The following is a 23,419-nucleotide window of genomic DNA, read 5'->3' as shown; positions in this document are numbered from 1 at the left end:
CAGATCATAAAATGGATTGAATTATAATAAATCAGGGTAGATACAAATAAATTATTTTTAAAAAATCAGTCTTTATTTAGATCAGATTTGTTTCACAACATTTAATTTAAAATACGTTTTTATTTTAAAAAAATACACCAATTTAGAATTAACTTTGAAACTGACAACTTATGTTAAGGCCTAATCATATTATACCTTATTAAAATGTGCTTCATTATTAAAATTAGCAATTTAAATAATTTTAATTTAAATCAATCTACCTTGGAATAAATAGACTTGTGTGTTTATTTATTAGTTATTACCACTTTCATGATATGGATTGCTTATTAGGTGTAATCACCTGGGGCTACTATGCATTTGTATTATAAACAATCATACATTACGTATAATGCATCAAATATTGGACCTGGGCAGTTGAAGATCATATGATGACTTTAGTAAGGCTTTTGATACTGTCTCACATGACCTTCTCATAAACAAACTAGGGAAATACAACCTGGATGGAGCTACTATAAGGTGGGTGCATAACTAGTTGGAAAATCATTCCCAGAGAGCAGTTATCAGTGGTTCACAGTCATGCTGGAAGGGCATAATGAGTGGGGTCCCACAGGGATCAGTTCTGGAACCGGTTCTGTTCAATATGTTCATCAATGATTTAGATAATGGCATAGAGAGTACACTTATAAAGTTTGCAGATAATACCAAGCTGGGAGGGGTTGCAAGTGCTTTGGAGGATAGGATTAAAATTCAAAATGATCTGGACAAACTGGAGAAATGGTCTGAAGTAAACAGGATGAAATTCAACATGCAAAGTAGTCCACTTAGGAAGGAACAATCAGTTGCACACATACAAAATGGGAAATGATGCCTAGGAAGGAGTACTGTGGAAAGGGATCTGGGGGTCATAGTGGATCACAAGCTAAATATGAGTCAACAGGGTAACACCGTTGCAAAAAAAAGCAAACATCATTCTGGGATGTATTAGCAGGAATATTGTAAGCAAGACATGAGAAGTAATTCTTCTACTCTACTCAGGCCTCAACTGGAGTATTGTGTCCAGTTCAGGAAAGATGTGGACAAATCAGAGAAAGTCCAGAGAAGAACAACGAAAATGATAAAAAGGTCTAGAAAACATGACCTATGAGGGAAGATTGAAAAAATTGGGTTTGTTTAATCTGGAGAAGAGAAGACTGAGAAGGGACATGATAACAGTTTTCAAATATATAAGAGGTTGTTACAAGGAGGAGGGAGAAAAAATGTTGTTCTTAACCTCTGAGGATAGGACAAGAAGCAATGGGCTTAAACTGCAGCAAGGGCAGTTTAGGTTGGACATTTGGAAAAACTTCCTAACTATCAGAGTGGTTAAGCACTGGAATAAATTGCCTAGGGAGGTTGTGGAATCTCCATCATTGGGGATTTTTAAGAGCAGGTTGGACAAACACCTGTCAGGGATAGTCTATATAGACCTGCTTTTAGTGCAGGGGACTGGACTAGATGACTTCTCAAGGTTCATTCCAGTTCTGTGATTCTATGATCAGTTTTGTTTGCAAAAGTATCTGTACACATATTACATGGATTCCTGCAACTTTTAAAGTACAGATGACAAAGTTCAGAAAAATGTTTGGAACCAGCTTGAAACATCTTCAAAGTTCAGTACTGTTGTCATTTGGAGTTCTGGCTCTGTTAATTATAGAAGATTAAACAGAACCTTGTGATTACATTGACTGAACAGCCTAACATGATTTCCTACTGATGAAGAATAAGAGATTCATTCTAAGCAGGTGCACTTGGATACACAAATATAATTCTTGGGTTTTTTGAATTTTTTGAAAACAGGGAATTTTCCATAATGGATCTATCAAATCCAGTATCCTGCCTCTGGGAGAGGCCTACTTTGAAGGAAAGCAATACATAAATATACATATTGGTTTATAAAATAAAATAAACCCATAGTGCCTCCAACCAGTTGTGCAGTGCTTTACACCGGGGAATAACTTCTTTCTGAACTCTATGATCATGATCATATGCCCTGAAACATTAACTGTTCCAGTTTAGAATGCTGAATTACCAGTCTTTATTAGCCATAATGCTGTAAAGCCAGATTTTAACTTTGTGGTATAGTGATCAATTTTCACAAGAGAGAGATGAACAGCAGGATCCTCCAGGGATCAGTGCTGGGACCCGTGCTTTTGCAACATATTCAACAATGATCTGGAAAAGGGATGAACAGTGTAGTGGCAAAGTTTGCAAATGATACAAAATTATTCAAGACTGTTAAGTCTAAAACAGACTGCAAGTAGTTACAGAAAGATCTCACATCACTGGGTGACTAGGCAACAAAATGCCAGATGAAATTCAGTGTTGATAAGTGCAAATTAATGCACATTGGAAAAAATAATTATCTGTGTGTGTACAAAATGATGGGTTCTAAATTAGCTGTTACCACCCAAGAAAGACATCTTAGAGTCACTGTGGATAATTGTCTCAAAACTTCTGTTCAATGTGTAGCAGCAGTCAAAAAGGCTAATGGTATGTTAGGAACTATTAATAAAGGGGTAGAAAATGAGACCAAAATATAACACCACTATCCCGCACACTGAATATCCCGCACACAGTGTGTCCAAAACTGTGGATGGTGTGTCCACAGTTTTGGACACACCATCTCAAAAAGAATATAGTGGAACTGAAGAAGACTCAGAGAAGGGCCACAAAGATGATCAATGGTATAGAATGGCTTCCATATGAGGAGAGACTAAAAAGATTAGGGCTATTCATATTAGAAAAAAAAAACAGTGACTGGAGAGGGGAGGTGAGGGGATATGATGTAGTTCAAACACATACATGTTATTTACTCTTTTACACAAAACAAAAACCAGGGGTCTCCCAAATAAATTAATAGACAACAGGTTTAATACAAACAAGTGGAAGTACTTTTTCACACACAATGCAACTAACCTGTGGAACTCCTTGCCATGAGATGTTGTGATGGCCAAAAGCAGAATTAGGTTAAAAAATAATTGGATACATTTATGGAAGATAGCCATTGATGGACCTATTAGCCCAGTATTGTCAGGGGTCAATCTCATACTTGGGAAGAGCTGGCAGTGGAAAACAGGGATTGATCACTCCATAATTGTGCTGTTCTGTACACTCCCCTTAACACTCTGGTATGGACTACTGTTTGAGACAGGATATGGGGCAAGATAGACAGACTATGGTCTGACCTAGTATGGCAGATCTTTGGTAATTAATTCAGTAGTGAATTCCACATGCTATGTAAAGATTTTTTTCCCCCATTGGGCCAATCTGGGTTAATGTTTGATGGATTCAGGCCGATGCTAGTAGTCATTGTAGGCCTACTAGGTGGAGTGCTATGGCATATCACTGGGCTGGTTAGTAATATATGAGACATCATTTGTAGTTCCACCTAGTCAGCATTCTATAAGAAGGCTGTTGTTGCCTTGGTGGAAGCGAAGTATACGCATCCAATATGATACTTGGTTCAGTAATCTAATTTATGATGAAATGATAAAATAGGCCTTATTTTCATTAGAAAAGTGGAGTGTTTGAAACAGCATTCTTGATGTTCCAAAAATTATTTAATGGGTAGGAATAGGTGATAGAGATAGATGGTACCACACGTTATGAGTGTTTTAAGAAGGGTGGGGGCAATTTTTAAAAAAACTTGGCAACTCGGCAACAAAACAGAATGCAGTTGGAATAAATAACTTTCAAATAAGCATATAGAAGATTGTTGAAGGAAAAACATAAGAGTTTAAAGCTTCAGCACAGACTATATACACCCCCCCACCCCATAGAGTAAGGGAACTTGGATAACAATGGAAAAGCAGAAAGCTGGAATTAAGATAAACCAATATTACTAGCCCTACTGATCTTGATGGCTTTGTCCTCTCCTAAAATTTCTTATGTTCCTAAGATCTTATGACAACACTACATAAAACTTTATCAAATTCAGTGCAGGAAAATTGTCTGTTTGCTTCAAACCCACACCAATAATCTTTGAATATCCTGACATGAAATACAGCTCTGTGTGAGCTTGGAAGCTTGTCTCTCACCAACAGAAGTTGGTCAAACGAAAGATATTACCTCACCCTCCTTGTCTATGTCATACTTCCATCAAAAAAGAACTAGATAAGTTCATGAAGGACAGGTCCATCAATGGCTGTCCCTAGCCTCTGCCAGAAGCTGGGAACGGGTGACAGGGGATGGATCACTTGATGATTACCTGTTCTGTTCATTCCCTCTGGGGCACCTGTCACTGGCTACTGTCAGAAGACAAGATACTGGGCTAGATGGACCTTTGGTCTGACCCAATATGGCTGTTCTTATGTTCATGACTGCACTTACCATCCAGGTTCCAAAATTTAATACTGGTGACTCATTATTTTGAATAGGCTTTATGTCATGATTAACCATATGAGCCATAACTGACAAGTTTTGTCAAGCACTGGATGAATGTAAACTAATCTGTTGTACTGTCAAAGGACAAAATTCTAGTAGGCTGATATCCCAAAAGGTTCAATAATATACTTCTTTTCTGTAAACCTTTGCCCCTTTCCCAAAGGAAGGAGACATTTGCAAAAGGAGATATTTACAATTACAATGGCATTTAAAGAGTGTCTTCCCACTTGAGTTTTACTTTGCAATATAAAACAAGAATAGAATTATCAGAATCTTTGTCTTATTTCAGCAGTAGAGAGAAAAAGAAAACATCTACTAAATACGTGGAGAAAAGGATTTTTACTTAAGTTTTTGTATTTTCTTCTAGTTCAAGCTAAATGTAATTTGGCATTATAACTTTTCTTTAAAAAAATGACAGCACTGTTTGCAGGCTAAAACATTGGGTGGGACTCACAAGAGCTTTAATGAATCAGAAATAAATGAAATAGCCATTTCTACAGCAACTCATTAATGAAGTTTGCCTAACTCCTTGTGGTATTTTTTCACTACACTAATTGTTAATCTGAGTAACAAATTGCTTGTTAATTTAAATAGTTCAGTCTGTTTTTTGATACTCATGGAAGAGTTTCAAGCTCTTCAAATTCTTCTAGATTTACCCCCAAGCAATCCTGAAAAGTTTCAAACATAAAGTTCATTATCATTTTAAATGGATAACTGTAGGTAGTTAGAAATAGTGATTTATGACTTAGTCAAGTCTAAGCATTTTAACAAATTAAGGGAAGATAATTTTAAAAGAACCGTCATTTTGAAGAACATTCCCCATATTTGAAGGAAATATTGTAGATAACTATAAGGTCTGCTGCTTCATACATTTTTCCCACATGCTTAAAAGAGGTTGTGCCTTATCCAGCTATGATAGCAGGTCACTTTTTGAAAAGTGTCTCATTATTTTGAAAGAATAAATTCTGAAGGAGTGTGTTTTCATTGACCTAGCAATTCACTAGTTCAGAATTTGAAGCAAATGTTTTAGTCAGAAATATTTTCCAAACCAAAGAAGTGTCTAAAGTACTTATGTTAGAACTGCCCATGATTGTTAAGTTCTTGATTATGTGAAGTATTCAAGCACATGCTTAAATTTTAGACATGAGTAGTCGAACTACTCATGTGCTTAAAGTGAAATTGTATGGGGTTTAAATCCCCATACAACATATACGCATAAAATACTAGCCAACTGGTATAATCAGAATTATTTATTATTGTGTGGGCCTGATCTTGTACCTACTGAAATCAGTGGGATATATGCTATTGATTTCAGTAGGAACAAGCCCAGGCCCAAAGGCCCAGTTTCTTAAAGGTATTTAGTCATCTACCTCCCATTGATCAATGGGAGGTATGTGCCTAAATATCATTAAGGATCTGGACCTAAATTAGTAGGGGCATGATTCAGTGCCCACAAGAGGTAATAAAAGCCAGCTAGCACCTATATTGTCTCTATAGAGGCATCTACCCATGTCATCTTTTCATTCCAGTACTATGACATTTGACTGAATGCAGTCAGGAAATTTACTAACTAGAAAGCAAATAATTGCACATAAGCAATATTGGAACTGTACTGAGAGTTTTCAAAATTAGTTGAATCAGCACACAAAATTTTTTTTCCTCAAGTAACAAATCTCATTATAATCAATCTCTTTATCCACACATCTCCCTATCATATGCAAATTTCAATTACACATTTAGTGTGCATTCAACATTTCAATGTGAATTCCATTTTCCATCAGCAACTTGAAACTTTTATTAAATGTCCAGACCTCCTTTTGAAAACAGTTATTAATAAGAACCTATTGTAGCATAATAATATAGCTTATGGTATATTGAGGCAGGGAATATAATTTAGAATGTTAGAAGTCACGTCTTCATTAAAACTCCACACTAAACGTTTCTTGAGTGCAACCGAAGTCTTGTGTTCTTTAATAAGAAGCAAGAAACAGTCAAAACGCCACCATTTTTGTATTTACTGGCAGGGATTGCAGTAAAGTTCACAATATAACTGTAGGCCAAGGTCCAGTGTGCTTCAACAGCAGCTGTGGGAACTACAAGTTGTGGACTACAAACTGTGGCATGTTGGGAGAACTTCCTGGTTCCTGCCAGGATGTACCCTCTGAGCAGGAGGTCTCAGCACTGACTGAGCTGGGAGCATGTAGCAGCAAGCAGAGAAGAGACGGATGGACTGTAATCCTGTTCTATGTTCTTTACAGAATAAAGCCTTGTTCCTGGTGGTTTGTCTGAGTGGATCTGGTCTGAGGTGAACACACGATGCAGAGCACGCAAATAGCCTCAGGCCCAGTTTCCCAAAGTTGTATAAGAAGTCATAAGGCGGGATTTACCCTATCTTGACCAGCCTCATACTGGGCCAGTGAACGGGGGTGGGAGGTGGGAACGTAACCATCTCATGCTTATATATTGGAATATTACCTAATTCAGTATCAATAAAACCAAGATAGACTGCCAACTGTAAAAAAAAAAAAAAAATCTTATACCACTATCCATTGTAAAAGGGGAGAAATGTACGAAAGTGAGCCACTGATTCTATGAATCTTTATTTCAACAGATGTTATTAACTAGTTCTGTGAAAACCTGGATGTAGTCAGGTACTGTTTGAAACCCTAGCATAAGAAAAAAAAATTCTGCAGTCCTTTCTCAAGTAAAACATTCATTGCCCAAATAAATACTAAAAGAGTGGTCTGAGAGGGAAAATCCAGCCACTCATCCTTGGCTTCAGAGGTTCCTTGGCAGTAGAATTATTTTGCTGTGAAGGTTGGAATGGGGGAATGGATACAAAGGGATTGTCTGCATGGCATGGATCTTCACACTGCATAAGCTCCCTACATGATAGCTTTAAGAGGCAGGTCATGAGGCATGTCAGAAGCATCTATTGCAAAGCACAACCTCCCATACACACCTATACTCAATAACAGATGTATTTGTATGACTGCTTACTACAAAAGTGACATTGAAATTAGAGCTGGGCAAAATTATTCATGAAAACATGTTTTCATTTTAAAAATGCCGATTCAGGTCAATAGAACCAATTTGTGAATTTTGGTCAATTTGGAGAATTGTTTCAGTTAAAAAAGGAAAAAAAATAGAAATGCTGAAGTGGTTGGTTTTGTCATTTCCTAAATGAAATATTTTGACCATTTGTTTCAGAAAAATGTTTTGTCTTGGAATTTTTCACAATTTTATTTAAAAGAAAAGATGCCAATGTTTGTTTAAAACATTCATTAATATTGTTGAATGGCAAAAAGATTAATAAAAAATGAAATCTATTCATAGATATTTCAGTCAGAGACAGGAACTAAGTAAATAAACTCATCACTGTAAAAGTCATGGAATCGGTGCACAATGCTAATAAGTGTGACTCAGCTTAAAGTATTTAACATCTTGGTCAACAAACAAAAACAAAGGCAAGCCTTTTATTGTCATTACAATATTCTAACAATGTTGATTTGGCTTTTTTTTTTGGGTTGTGAATTGTCTCAAGCTTTTCTGAATACAACTTCTGTATTAAGTCTGAGAACAGTAAATCAAAGATTCCATTTTAGGTTCATGTAATGGTGTGTGTGTTCATTTATTTATTTATTTATTTTTAGAATAAGTAAAGTGATAGTTTATTTTAACTGTACATCTTGCACAGCTTAGATAGCTGGCTGTTCTCTTTCTAAACTTCTAAAACATAAAATATGTGGCTTTTAAAGAAAGCCTAATAAAGAGGGCATGCTCTGCTTTTCATTTGAAGGGAAGAAATATGTCTGCTTTAGGCTGATAAATAGCACCCTTTAATGAATTAATTGCTTTTAAAGTCCCAACTAAAATTATTTTGCAACAGAACACAGCATTGGAAATAGCTGTCTTAAATACGTCATGACCTCTAGTTTTATCAGTTAAATGATGTCCCATCAAAATCTACTGTCAGCAGTTATTTATTGTGCTCTCTTGCTATGAATTATTTTTTGTATTGCCACCCAAAAGTGTTCTTGTAAAAATCAAAGGTTTGGAAAGGGACATATGGTATTTATAGTAAGAACATGCTTGCCTTTCTCTGATATTAAAAAAAAATGGTTAGAGAATAGAAGCAATGTTCATCACCTACATGCCTTGTCTTGAAAAATTATTGCTTGGATAATTTTAAGATGCGGTTCCCTGGATTTAGTTTAGGTTTTGCATATACAATAAAGGGCAAATGTCTCTGCAGTTCCCTGCTGAAATCAGCATAGGTCTTGTTCTGACTTCCCAGTCTCACAGCTTGGAAGAAGGCCATTATGAAGAAGCACAGAAAAGGGAAATGAGCCACTGCAAAGAAAGTCAACAGTGAAGATATACTTCACATCACTTTTGGCAGGAATCTGAGCCCTTATGTCTGCTAGGAGTGGATTTGAACAGATAACACAGAATAACCTGAGGGCTACAAACAATTTCTCCTAATCATACAGATATATTTTTTACTTTGCAGAAAAGACTAGGACTGCTAGAGATTTTTTTTAAAATGTTAATGATGTTAAATGACATGAATGAAAGCTCAAAATAAGCAGTTGTATCTGAGTAAAGCCATTATTTGTCTTACAAGGCAATATGCTAAAAGAATACTGTACACTTAAGTGTACATTCATTAATCCTACTGAAATACTGTAACGTTTTGTGTCAGCTATTTCCCCCTTGATGATGGAGAAAAAGGCAAAAAGATGTCAGTCTGATGAAGCACTAGGAAATTTTACAATATTCTTTGATTATACACCAGAAAAAAAGCACAAATATAACATGATATCACAATCCAAACTGCCAATGTTTTTCCAAAGATCAGACAATTTCAAATCACACTTAAGCTATATATGAGAAAACACCATTATAATATTATTCTTCTGGACTCTATACTATATTTCAGAATAATTAGGAGTTGAAGGCTGGATGGCTCTTTTTCCCAGTAGTGGTTTCAGTGCCTTTCACCTCCTACTGTAACTCAGTAGTGACCTGAACTCATTATTAGTTGACAGCTTTTTAGTGATCTATTGTAGTCTAACAAAATCCAGTTCCAAATCCATATCACAAAACCACTACTATAATAAGTACAAATCAGTATGTTTGACTTCAGCTTGCAAATGAATGCAATAAATGCCAGGCACCTATGGGTGCAGTGATCACAGAGCAGTTAAAACAGAACTCTGCTTTATTATATGTTCGATTAATAGGGGCAGTGCACAACAACGAGAGCTTCACAGCATCTACCCAGACTGCGTCTGGAAGCCCAGCCCTTAAAAGCACATCCCCCAATATTTCAGTAGGGGAAAGAAGAGACATGTTTATTGTTTGCTGATTCTGGGACTGGTCCTAGGCTGCCCTGGTCCATGGTATAGTTTAGAATATCTTCAGGGTTGATTATAGCTCTGAGGAGCTGATATTTCAACTGTATATCAATGAAGTACTTCCTTTGGGGAAGCCCACCTAGAGAAGTTCTTACAAACAATTTGCATAATATACACAACTTTGCTATCATGGGATAGGAAGGAAGGTCCTCTCATGGATTTGTAACTTGTTAATAGATAGGAAACAGAGGGAAGGAATAAATGATCAGTTTTCATAATAGAGAAAGGTAAATAGTGGTGTCCCCCAGGGTTTCTGTACTGGAACCAGGCCTGTTCAACTTATTGATAAATGATCTGGAAAAAGGGCTAAACAGTGAGGTGGCAAAATTTGCAGATGATACAAAACTACTCAAAATAGTTAAGTCCCAGGCAGAGTGTTAAGAGCTTCAAACGGATCTCTCAAAACTGGGTGACTGGGCAACAAAATGGCAGATGAAATTCAATGTTGATAAATGCAAAGTGATGCACATTGGAAAACATAATCCCAACTATACATATAAAATTATGGGGTCTAAATTAGCTGTTGCCACTCAAGAAAGATCTTGGAGTTATTGTGAATAGTTCTCTGAAAACATTCTCTCAATGTGCAGCGGGCAGTCAAAAAAGTGAACAGAATGTTGGGAGTCATTAAGAAAGGGATAGATAATAAGACAGAAAATATCACATTTCCTCTATATAAATCCATGGTTCGCCCACATCTTAAATAATGCGTGTAGATGTGGTCACCCAGTCTCAAAAAAAGATATATTGGAATTGGAAAAGGTTCAGAAAATGGCAACAAAAATGATTAAGAGTATGAAACAGCTTCTGTGAGAGGAGAGATTAATAAGACTGGGACTTTTCATCTTGGAAAAGAGACAACTAAGGGGGGATATGATAGAGCTCTATAAAATCATGACTGGCGTGGAGAAAGTAGATAAGGAAGTGTTATTTACTCCTTCTCAAAACACAAAAACGAGGGGGCACCAAATGAAATTAATAGGCAGCAGATGTAAAACAAACAAAAGGAAGTATTTCTTCACACAGCGCACAGTCAGCCTGTGGAACTTTGCCAGAGGATGTTGTGAAGGCCAAGACTATAACAGAGTTCAAAAAAGAACTAGATCAATTTGTGGAGGATAAGTCCATCAATGGCTATTAGCCAAGATAGGCAGGGATGGTGTCCCTAGCCTCTGTTTGCCTGAAGCTGGGAATGAGCAACAGGAAATAGATCACTTGATTATCTCTTCATTCCCTCTGGGGCACCTGGCATTGGCCACTCTTGGAAGACAGGATATTGGGCTAGATGGACCTTTGATCTGACTCAATATGGCCGTTCTTATACGTAGTCTTACCTATTCCTACCACCTATGCCATCCTTTCTGGGTCATTTCACTGGCACATTGGTCACAACACATGGAAGCAAATTGAATAAACTAATAGACATCTACAATTGTCTTCTTTTATAACATAACTACCTATAACATACAACTAACTTTTTAATGTCTTGCTAATAATTGTCTGTTTACATAGTGCATAATTACAGTTAGATAAAAAAACAAATTCACATTTCAGTGGGACACAATCTATTTTTACAGCCAAAAATAAGCTTTTATGTTAATAAAATAAATACAGGACAACTGAAACATCTCAAAACAGTTTGCTATGCATGATATTAACCCTTGCCAAAGAGGCACAGTCAGCACAAGTCACATTTGAGTTGTGAGTCAGTCTTATGCATTTGACATAAATAAAGATGCCATTAGTCCGAGGTGCGCAGCTTCTTTCTCTGTTTCATCAGAGCCTAGAAGCCATTGAGAATGTAAAATGTCTTAATCTGTTCAGATTGAGAAAGCAAGCAATTTAGTGAGAATGTTTAATTTCTTTCCTGCTTGAAGTATATTTAGTGCTCTTGAAAAGTTATTGATAGAATATTCTCACATGCACCGTTAGAGGGACAATGACCAGTGAGATATGAGAGTCATAATTTTTGCTTTTCCTACTTTTAATATATCATTAAAGAGATATTGTAAATATTTTTTAAAAAACTACTACACACCAGACAGTGCTACTATGAATCACACATTGCTACTTATTGGATGTGTTTATATAACTGCAGCTGCTCCCATTCTTTTTCCTGTGCTTACAGCCCAGATTCAAAATCCTAAAATTAAGAGGAAAGAAAAAAGTGGACTACATATGTTCTGAGTGGATTCAGATTACAGGACAGCACATCATCATCTGAGGAGGCAGCTGCTTTTAAGCTTCAATAGGAGTCATCTAACTAGAACTAGAAGATTAGTCCCTAGATAACCTATCACTGGAGGCATTAACTAGGAATCTGTAATACAAGCAAAAGCATTCACTACTTCAACATTAGCAGCTCTTTTAAATTGCTGCCAAGCACCACCAATAGATTGTGTACTGGCACCAAGTCCATCCTTTGTAAAGATCTATACAAAATTGCATTGTTTCCTACAAATCAGCAGATTTAGGCCAGATTCTATTAATCTAAATTACCTTGTCTATCATCAAATTAAATGTAAAGCACTGGTGAATTGAATGGAAATCTCACCAAAACAGAATAATAATTTAAGCATTACATTCTGGGATATCTAAAAGAACAGACTATTTTGTAAAAGTATAAGCATCCATGTAGTAGATCAGATTATCTGCACCAGCATCTCTGAAATTCAATTTCTTTTTTTTAAAATCATTGCAAAGGGTGATGGACAACGTTTTGCCAAGTTTGCAATTTGGCAATGATGGAATGCCCCATGAATGTGATGAAAGTTAGATGACTGCTTAGAATTTCATATATTTTGTGAGAGAACAGAAGGAAGAATTATCTGAGGTCTCTAAACTGCAAGAAAAGAGGGGAAATTGGCTAAAAACTGAAGTACCAGAGGAATGGGCAAGCTGGAACTATTTATAAGAATGCTGGCAAAAGAATAAGTGCCTCACAATTTCAAATAAAAGAGTTGCTAATGGAGAGGCTGGAGAGTGAAAAGAGAAATCTGCAAATACATTTTATTTTGCTGCAGCTACGAGATGGGGAAATAGGAACAAAGAAATTAAAATAGGGTGAGAAAGTGAAATGTGAGTGATTGATTCTAATCTTTAGTATCTGGAAGTGTATCTGTGATCAGAATTGGACTCTTCATGCAGAAAATTATTGGGGATAATAGAAATGTAAACAACAACAAACTTCATAATCCAAATGTTTTAATCCTTTGAAAAAAGGACATAGAGCTACACAATGCAAAAGATAGTAAAATGAAAAAGGTATTTTAAATGCAAAGAATAACATATGTAGTGATCCACAGAAAATTGAACTGTGTGATTTTTTGAATGTTCTCTGTAAACAGTAATTTGACTGTAGACATTAGTATATAGGCAGCCATGTTACAAAAATAAATTAATACATACAACAAGGGAAACATCTATAGTAAATGGAATTGTCCAAATTACTTATCTGTCTCCATGCTAGCAAAGTTATTTAAATATTTAACAATATGCTATCTATCTGTCTTATAACTCTTATCATTGGTGTTTTCATTTATTTATTGGAATAGACGCAACAGAATCCATACTTCCTCCTGCATCCCAAATATATTCCTGTAGTACAGTTCAGTTGATGCAATTATTTAAAAATCTTCATTAAAATGTTATAATACTTGAAGTGCAAGTCTTATAATTCTCCCTACTATAAATTTTATAACCCAAAATGTATATGTGCAAAATAAAGATACAATACTACCTGTATCTAAATAATACATATAGGATATTGTGACAAAGTTCCTCCTCTACCTTGGTGGGTCCTGCGCTTATTGGCGGATTTGCTCGCCTCAGAGATCTTCCCCTCTGGTGGAACTCAAAGTCCAGGTCAACTCCTCCTGTGTCTGATCAGGAGTTAGGATGTTTGGGGGGAAACCCGGGCCCACCCTGTACTCCGGGTTCCAGCCCAGGACCCTGTGGATTGCAGCTGTCTATAGTGTCTTCTGTAGCAGCTGCATGACAGCTACAACTCCCTGGGCTACTTCCCCATAGCCTACTCCAAACACCTTCTTTATCCTCACCACAGGACCTCCCTTCTGGTGTCTGATAACGCTTGAACTCCTCAGTCCTCCAGCAGCACACCCACACCCTCTCAGCTCCTTGCACCTCTTGCTCCCAGCTACTCACATGCACATCACAAACTGAACTGAGCTCCTTTTTAAACCCAGGTGCCCTGATTAGCCTGATTAGCCTGCCTTAATTAATTCTAGCAGCTTCTTGATTGGCTGCAGGTGTTCTAATCAGCCTATCTGCTTTAATTCCAGAAAGTTCCTGATTGTTCTGGAACCTTCACTGTTACCTTACCCAGGGAAAGGGGATGTACTTAACCTGGGGCTAATATATCTGCTTTCTATCACTCTCCTGTAGCCAGCTGGCCTGACCGTGTCACAATATATATATAATATAATGATACCTGCATCTACAATATATATATAATATAATGATACCTGCATCTACCTTCAATAACTTTTCCTACAAAATGGCTTGCCAATTACAGAACCAGTTTCTCCTCCCTTGGTTTTCACACCTCAGCTGCTGGAACAGGGCCCCATCCTCCCTGATTGATCTAACCTCGTTATCTCCAGCTTGCTTCTTGCTTGCTTATATATACACACCTGCCCCTGGAAATTTCCACTGCTTGCATCCGAAGAAGTGGGTATTCACCCACGAAAGCTCATGCTGCAAAACATCTGTTAGTCTATAAGGTGCCACAGGACTCTTTGCTGCTTTTCCTACAAACAAGAAATATGTAATTTCCAGCTTTTTATGGTACTTAGTTCATCTGAAACATTAGCAACATTGTAATTTCTAGACACTGTTAGCAATGGCACCAAATACGCAGAATATATTATGTGAGGGAAAGGGACAAAAGCCCAAACGACTGAAGCTTATTCAAGCTAATGATATGAAGAACTGGAAACACCCTTTTCCTCAGTTGCACTATGTATGTCCTACAGCATATTTGGCAGGTATCTTATTTGAGACAGAAGTTATTTATGTGCTTGCTCCAGAGATGAAAGAAAAAATGTACCATCTAAAAGGGAGGTGAGGGGAATGAGCAACAATAGGATCAAGTTGTGCCTTTAAGGCCCTGTGCTATACTGAAGGCTGTTCAGAGCCACACCATCACTGAGGGAGCTTGGGGCTCATAGGCTGTAACAAGCTTCCCTGGGTGTGCATATAGGGATTGCATTGCAGTTGATATGCAAGTGAGGAAGGAGGCTGGCTCTTGCACTCTCCTAACCCCTATCTACTGTGAGTGGCATCTCATGTAAGTGGAGCTTATTTGGGGGTAGAGGTTAGAAGAATTCACCCTTTTTTAAATCTGACCCTTAGAGAGGGATGTTTTTTAAAGGGCTAAGGAGGAGAGGAATGGAGGGCTGAATATCCAAAAGATAATTATTTTGGATCAAATTGGAAAATACACAACTACCCTGAATAGCATCTGTATTAGGCTATTTGTGGGTTGTTTTTTTAACAGTTCATCAAGACTTAGCAGCAAGGCCAGTGGAATACAAAGGGGTTAATAAACTAAAATCTGACATAGACTCCAGAGAGATTCTGCTAATCAAACACTTCTGTTAATAAAGGAAGCAAATCCAAATAATGCCCATCATCGAAGACAATGTGTCTTCACTGAGTCCCAACTCAAATGTCTATGATTTTGAGGTAAATTCTACCTGAGCTAACCAAAGAAAGAATTTCCCCCAAGATGGACTACTTAAGATTGCTAGTAAAACAAGGTGGGTGAGATCATATTTTTAATTGAACCAATACAATATATTATCTCCCTGACCTTGTCTCTTTAATATCCTGGGAACTACACAGCTACAACACTACTGTATACTTAACCTTGTGACAGCTGTTAGGAGGTGGCAGACATTGTTGAACATTTTAAAATGTAATCCAAACTAAAGTGGGAATTATTTCCAGTCAGCTGTTTTACCCTAAGAAGAATAAAAGGTGCTGAACGGGGTGAGAAAGGTGAGAAAGGTCATATAGTGCCCAGAGCTTCTCAACTCCTCACGGTATATTATCAGTAATATATGGGTAGTCCAAGATGGAGTCTTCATTGCTGAATTTTGTGCACATGTGGAAGGTGTGATCGGTTAAGAAAAAAATCTTTTAGTCTGTTTCCAAATGTCTCCTGTTTGGAAGTTATTCACATATATGGAACTGCAGCTATCTGGAATACGTGTAACTAATATGGTTTTCTAAAAATATTTGTACAGACTCTGAACAAGAAATCCTCTTTTTTTAACTGCCCTCCATATACACTTAAAGATATTCACAACAGGAGATTGAAGAGGACGACGGTATTATTTACATGGCTTGTAGTACCTTGTTTACAAAAATATAATCATTTCAATGATTAATGTCTGCATCCTATGGAAGCATGCTTTCAATTTTGCCCTTGACTTGTCTATCATGCGATGTTGCCAATGCATATTATTCCCTGTCATACACTTCACTGACTGTGGAATCTGTAGGCAGAATAATAATGTCTTAAAACAAGCTCCCCCCACCCCATTTTTAATAAATGTGTCCCCTCCCCCATTTTCCAAATTTGTTGTTGAAATTAAAGTGTAGTTTCCTTGCTAATAATGGTGTCATCTCATCTGCCCACTGAAGCAGCAGTAGTGCCTGAAATCAAATATTCTGGATAGAGGGAAAGGTAAGCAAAACAAATAACTGCTGAACCCACGGAAGGCACAGGTGAAACTGTCATTGCAGAAAACAAAAGCATAATTAGATTCCTAATTATTAGTGTTAGAAGCAGTATTGTTATTAATAGGGGGTTCATTTGTATACACTAATACAGGTGTGTATGGAGTTAGACAGTTGATTCTAATGGCATCTCCATCTCATGAATCTTAAGACTCTGACTGGAAGGGACAGAGACTTTTCTTTCTTCAGTTATATGAACCCCCACAAGATTTCATATTTAAATCCAAAGGACACTAACTCTTTTTGTTGTTGTTTTGGGGAAAAATAAGGTGGAGAAAGGGAAAAGAGGGAGAACCAGAAACTGTCCACTTTTCTTTTACCATAAATTATGGTAGCAACTAAAATTGTGATTTCCTCATCCACGTGTTTGAGTTTCTGTTTTTGGGGCCTTTTACAATGTTCACTGAAATGAGAATTAATTGCATTTCAGTTCATTGCTTTGTTGAAAAAAACCCTGAATTTAGTACTTATAAAGGCTTTCTTTCCTTTCCTTTCCTTTTCTTTTCTTGTTGTGTATATAAAGATTCTTGTCTTCTAACAAGTTCAGAAGCAAAAGGGCCTAACCTTTGATCTGCTCCTAGTTATTTAATATAGCCCCAAATGACCCAAATAAATTTTCTTAAATATCTGGCATGGATAGATGAAGCTGCTATTTTTGGAAACTGAAGTGCTCTATTTAGTCAGAAAGTCATCATAAGAGACATTAGCAGTGCAGTCGTCTCCACACTTCCCTGTGCCCAATTTATACTCCACCTTTACCTAGCGAGATCTCAGTCAGGAGAAGTGGATAGTTCAGCAACATGTCCATTTAGCTTCCTGTCTGTCTGAGACTGCCTACCGTGCTGCCAATTGTGGTCTGGTGGGTTTATTAAAAGGACAAAACGGTAACAACTTTCAATTACTACCACTGATCCAAGATGGCTTAGACTTGGTTTGCTACAAAGATAAGGCTCCATATCCCATTAATATTCCCTTGATCCAATCCCCTGCATCACTGAGTTCAACCATAGTTTCCAGGATCAATGACAGCATTCTAAGGAGTCAGTAGGAAAAGAGGCACTTCTGCAGTCAGCATTAAAAAGCACAACGACTGTTCACTATTATTTTTTCACCCTGGTACACATCCTCTCTTCATTGTATGACATTTTTGGGCAACAGGGGCATATACTCTTGCTTTCTCTCTCCTTCCCTCTCACCACTTTATACTTTATTATTGTTCAGAGAATAAAAAGCTCCAGACTCCAGCACAATCTCCTCTAGATCTACTTAAAAAATTAAAAGAAAAAAAAAGTTAGATATGTTACTTGACGAATGTAGTTATTCATTAAATAATGTACAGTATTCCATAAATAGGATATGATCAGTTCTATTCTCATCTTAAGGTCTTGTAAGGGTTTGGGCCCAATTCTGAACTGGAAATCTCTTCTATACTTGACCATAAACATAAATAATCTTGAATATTAAATTAAGATCTCCATGAGAAATATCTTTAAATTCCTTTAGTATTTCTTTTTCCACCATAGAATGTAATTTGGATTTTGGCCAGGCTTATTTTGTAGTAAGTCTTATTTTGGATTTCTTGCAGAAGGGCTGAAAATGCTTTATGGTATGATTATGCCCTTTCATTTGCAAATATGACTGTCTTACTGTACTAAGAGCCATATGCTTGCAATCAACAGCTTACTTTGGCTCTTGATGTTTGGGGCAAGAGGGCATTTTCAGAGGATACCACTGGCCATCGTACCAGTGTACATACATGTACACTGTACCTCCATGTACATCTATATACACACACACAGAATATCCAGCAAAATAGACAAGTAACTTTATATTCTGTTACCTGTTTTTTCCTATTAGTGATTCTCCATATGTTGGCATAATTGTATTTAGATTTAGCGGCCAGCAAAGATAACATATAAAGATTCATAAGTATACTTAATACTATTGTATATTACATACTTTATTAAATTATGAATTTTCAGTTACAGTCACATGAAGTGCAGCAAAGGCATATTGAACTGGTCTTATATAGCAATTAAAAGCCTTCTTCAAAGGCTAATCATTTGCAATTAGTCAGCTTCAATTAGTTATGAAACCACAGATTGCCCTCTCCAGGAAAACAGAATATATGCATGTGCTGATTAAAAAGAAACAGTAATCTTCAAATTGTGTAGCTCACAACTGATGTGCAGCTACGCTGTCTCCCAACTTTATTCTTTTCACTGTTTAATGAACTGATTGAGAAGAACAAGTTTCTGAAAACTTCCCAAAAGATGTATTGCCAATGTGAATTGAGAAGGATTTACTGAGCATTTCTGAGTTCAAATGTTCATACTTTAAATGGCTCCCCCCGTCCCAGCACCATATCATACAATTTGTGAAGCTTGAAAATTCTATTAGTAAAATTATATGTTCCTCCCTTGTCTCTTCTGGCAATCAAATTTAAATGATTTTATAATATGTAATATAATCAAAGTGCAACACTCTTAAAGCTGTTTTGTAGCTCTCTCTTAAAAGAGATGTCAAGGAACGCTGTATTAAAATTACTTTCAAAAAGCTCTAGATGGACATAAAAATCTTTGGTTAATATTAGGACAACCCCAGTCACTATTGAGCTCTGTGCTATAGGACAATTTATGAAATCATTGCATATTGGACTGATTTTGACAGGAGACTTTTATAAACACTATCACTGCTATTAACCTTATGTATGGTCATGGATTTCCAGGAGCTGGTTTACTGGGAGCCTGGGCTTTCTGGCCTGAAGAGTCTTTGCGTGGCTAGTATAGTTTATGCTAGAAGCACATGCAAACAAATATGAATCAACCATCTGTAGAGCAATGCTGCATGGCTGAAGGAAAGCACAGTGGGTATTTAATTCAGAAAGTCAGTTTCTATTTTCTATTGGTATCCCAGACAATAGATTACACAACATCATTTTTTAAAATTTATTTATATATTAAGTTTTGTTTGTTTGGAAGTTTTGTTTTAGTTTTGCATTAAAAATGCAAATATAGGGCAATATGCTCCCTTTTGTTCCATAAGGCAAAGCATGGCAAGCACACACAATCCATATAATAATAAGCCTGGGTGTACGGAGCAGATCAATAAGATTGGTAAGTGGTATGCTTGTCCCACCCAGAAACACCCCATGTAAATAAAAAGGAGCATTTGGTGGAATGAGGGAAAAGTTCTTCAGAAGGTTCCTCATCATGTTTGAGGAACGACGACTCTAGGTGAAGTGTTTCCTTAGCAGAACAATGCAATACAGCAGGGACAGGCGTTGCCAGCCCTTCCGAGCCTTCACCCCATCCTTACCTAAGGCCTGATCCAAAAGTGAAGTCAGTAGAACTCAGGCCTATACCTAATGTTCCCTTAAAGCTCTCCTGGAGGGTTTTGTGAGGGATCCGGTGACCATCCAGTCCAACAGGCTCACCTCCACTCACGGAAGCAGAGAGAGGAATAGATGCATAGTTTGTAAAGTAAAGTAAGATGTAAACTATTATTGTTATTGCATTATTATGAAGCAGCCAGACTGCCTTAATCATATACCATTCTTAAATCATTTGGAAATAACTAGACATATACATTTAATTTCAATGATTTACTTCCATTGTAAACTTTGAGGGGCAAGGAGTTTCCTTGCATTACATGTGTGTATGATACCTTGCACAGTGGGCACCTGAAAAACAGAAGGATCCCACACAATATCAGTGCAAGTGTCTCTTTAATTTCATACACTCATACTCTACCAATTTTATTGACACTCTACTGGCTCTGGAAGAATTGTTTGTCATATACAGTGATAATGAAAAAATATTGTTCAGTGGTGTTGCCTAAATTTAAACTAGTACTGTGACCTATTAAAATATAAGTGTAAATATGATTATAATAGTGAAGCAGGGTTTATTATTGTTATTATTGTTGTTATTATTTATTTATTATTATTTATATTATTTGTAAGAGTCTTTTGACAGTGTGACAATAACATGTCTAAATTCTAGTCAGGCATTTGTCCCTCTTGACATTTTCAGAAGCAAATTGAGGAAATACGGTCTAGACAAAATTACTATAAGATGGTGAAAACTGGTTGAAAGATCATATTCAAAGAGCAATTATCAATGGTTAACTAGTGTGGTCTCCCACAGGGAACTGTCATGGGCCTGGTGCTATTTAATATTTTCATTAATGAATTAGGTAGTGGAGTGGAGAGCACAGTTATAAAAATTGCAGATGTTGCCAAGCTGGAAAGGGTTGAAAAAATTTTGAGTACAGGATTAGAAATCAAAATGATCTTGAAAAATAGGAGAATTGGTCTGAAATCAACAAGATTACATTCAGTAAAGACAAGTGTATTAAGCACAACACTTAGGAAGGAAAAAAATCAAATGCACAAATATATATTGGGAATAACTGGTTAGGCCAGGGATTGGCAACCTTTGGCACGCGGCTCACCAGAGTAAGCCCCCTGGTGGGCCGGGCCGGTTTGTTTACCTGTTGCATCCACAGGTTTGGCCGATTGCAGCTCCCACTGGCTGCGGTTCGCTGCTCCAGGCCAATGGCTATAAGAAGCCGTGGCCAGTGGATCTCTCGGCCCGCACCACTTCTTGCAGCCCCCATTGGCCTGGGACGGTGAACTGCAGCCAGTGGGAGCCGCGATCAGCTGAACCTGCAGACGTGGCAGATAAACAAACTGAATCCCAGCCTGCCAGGGGCTTACCCTGGCTAGCTGTGTGACAAAGGTTGCCAATCCCTGGGTTAGGCAGTAGTAGTGCAGAAAAGGATCTGAGGGTTATAGTGGATCATAAATTGAATGAATCAACAATATGATGCAGTTGTGAAAAAGTTACCATCCGTCTGGTGTGTAATAACAGGAATGTGCTATGTAAGAGCTAAGTGTCCCAATTTGCTTGACACTAGTGATTCCTCAGCTGTTCTGGGTCCCACACTTTAGGAAATAGGTAGACAGATTAGAGAGAGTCCAGAGGAGAGCAAAAATAATTATAAAAAGATTTAGGAACTTCACCTATGAGGAAAGGATAAAAATCTGCTCATGTTTAGTCTTGAGGAAAGAAGATTAGAGGGGGACCTGATAAAAGTCTTCAAATATGTTAAGGGCTGTTTTAAAGATCAGTTTTTCTCCAGGTTCAATGAAGGTAGGTCAAGAAGTAACCAGTTTAATCTGCAACAAGGGAGATTTAGGTTAGATATTAGGAAACATTTTCTAGCTATAAGGATAGTTAACCACTGAAATAGACTTCCAATAGGAGGTTATGGAATCCCCATCATTGGAGGTTTTTAAGAAAAGTTTAGACAAACACATGTCAGGGATGATTTAGGTGTGACGTTTTACCTCATAATGCTTTATAGAAATATGCTTATGAGTGTAAATATGGCATATCTAGCATAAAACATATTCCATTTATGGCATATTTACACTCACAAGCATATTTCTATAAAGCATTATGGGGTGCAAGCCATGTAACATATCTTTGCAAAAGTTATGATCTATTGAGTGTGTTCATCCCATTTGTATGACTGTATCATTCTTGTATTTGAAACTAGGAATATAAAATATAACTCTGAGGTCCTATTCTAGTTATATTTTATATTCGTAGTTTCAAATACAAGAATGATACATTCATACAAATAGGATGAACACACTCAGTAGATCATAACTTTGTAAAGATATGTTACATGGCATATCTAGCATAAAACATATTCCAGTTATGTCATATTTACATTAAAAAGCATATTTCTATAAAGCATTATGGGGTGTAACATCACACTAGGTATAGTTGACTCTGTCTCAGTGCAGGGGGCAGGACTAGATGATCTCTCAAGTTCCCTTCTAGCCTTACTTTTCTATGATCCTATGTCAATGGAATATTGTATCCAACAAAAAAAGTTAAATTAACTTAAGAGAAGGCAATGTATATTTTAACTCACTTGTGCTTTGAGATTATAACACATAGATTGCAAGATTCTGTTAGCAGTTTGTATTCATTAGATCATGTGTTAGGAACAGAGAGCTAGACCACAATGGGGACTTTGATGCCTAACCACCACTTTAGGCACCCAAAACTAACACATAGGTTCCACTGACATTCACAAAACCATTGCTCAATTACCAGCTAACCCTGTAGACTTACCTAAATGTCCACTGGTAACATCTCCATGCTGCCTGCTGGTGGGCATGCACACAGCCACTTAAGTCCTGACACCACTAAACAGTGAGAAAGACCCACCATTAGAATGACCTCCTTAATAAGGTAGCTAGGGTACTCACTGGGGAGGTGGGAGATCTAAGTTCAGGTCTGACATCCCAAGTGAATGCACTAAACACTGGGCAATTGGGTATAAGGTCACCTCTGTTTTCCTTGAGAAAGGGTCAACCTGGCTTAGGCACTCAACTCCCTTTGTAATGCTGGGCCTAACACATACCTCTCTCCTCACCATTTCCTACTGCTAGTCTAGAAAACTCCCTGCTCAGCATGCTGATTTTTGTGAATCCCCTTTTTAGGTGCCTAATTTATCACATAGAGAGCCTGGGCACCTAATTTGGGGTTGTTAATTCTACCAGGTGGCAGGGTGTCTAATAGTTAGGCATTGTGTCACTCAGTCTAAGCTCCCCTGTTGAATTTACCCCAGAGTTTCAGCCCTAACTTTTGATTTTCTTGGGTTTAAGTTAATTTTAACTATATTGAACCAAGAAGGTTGTTTGAGAAAACAGGCTATGATGAAAACAAAGAGTGTGCTTAATGGCAAAAATGTGAAACTTAAGACCTGACCTCTCAAAAAACTGAAAATCA

The 23,419-nt window shown here is 37.2% G+C and overlaps 1 long non-coding RNA gene across 1 annotated transcript in view; it reads left to right on the top strand.

Annotated features, from left to right (window-relative positions):
• Positions 1-23,419, top strand: part of LOC120406684 — a 102,232-nt gene that overhangs the window by 45,734 nt on the left and 33,079 nt on the right. The gene's annotated exons all lie outside the window — the stretch shown is intronic.

This window comes from Mauremys reevesii, linkage group 5, assembly GCF_016161935.1.
Source record: "Mauremys reevesii isolate NIE-2019 linkage group 5, ASM1616193v1, whole genome shotgun sequence".
NCBI classification, from domain to species: domain Eukaryota; kingdom Metazoa; phylum Chordata; order Testudines; family Geoemydidae; genus Mauremys; species Mauremys reevesii.
This window is presented reverse-complemented; position numbering and strand designations above follow the sequence as displayed.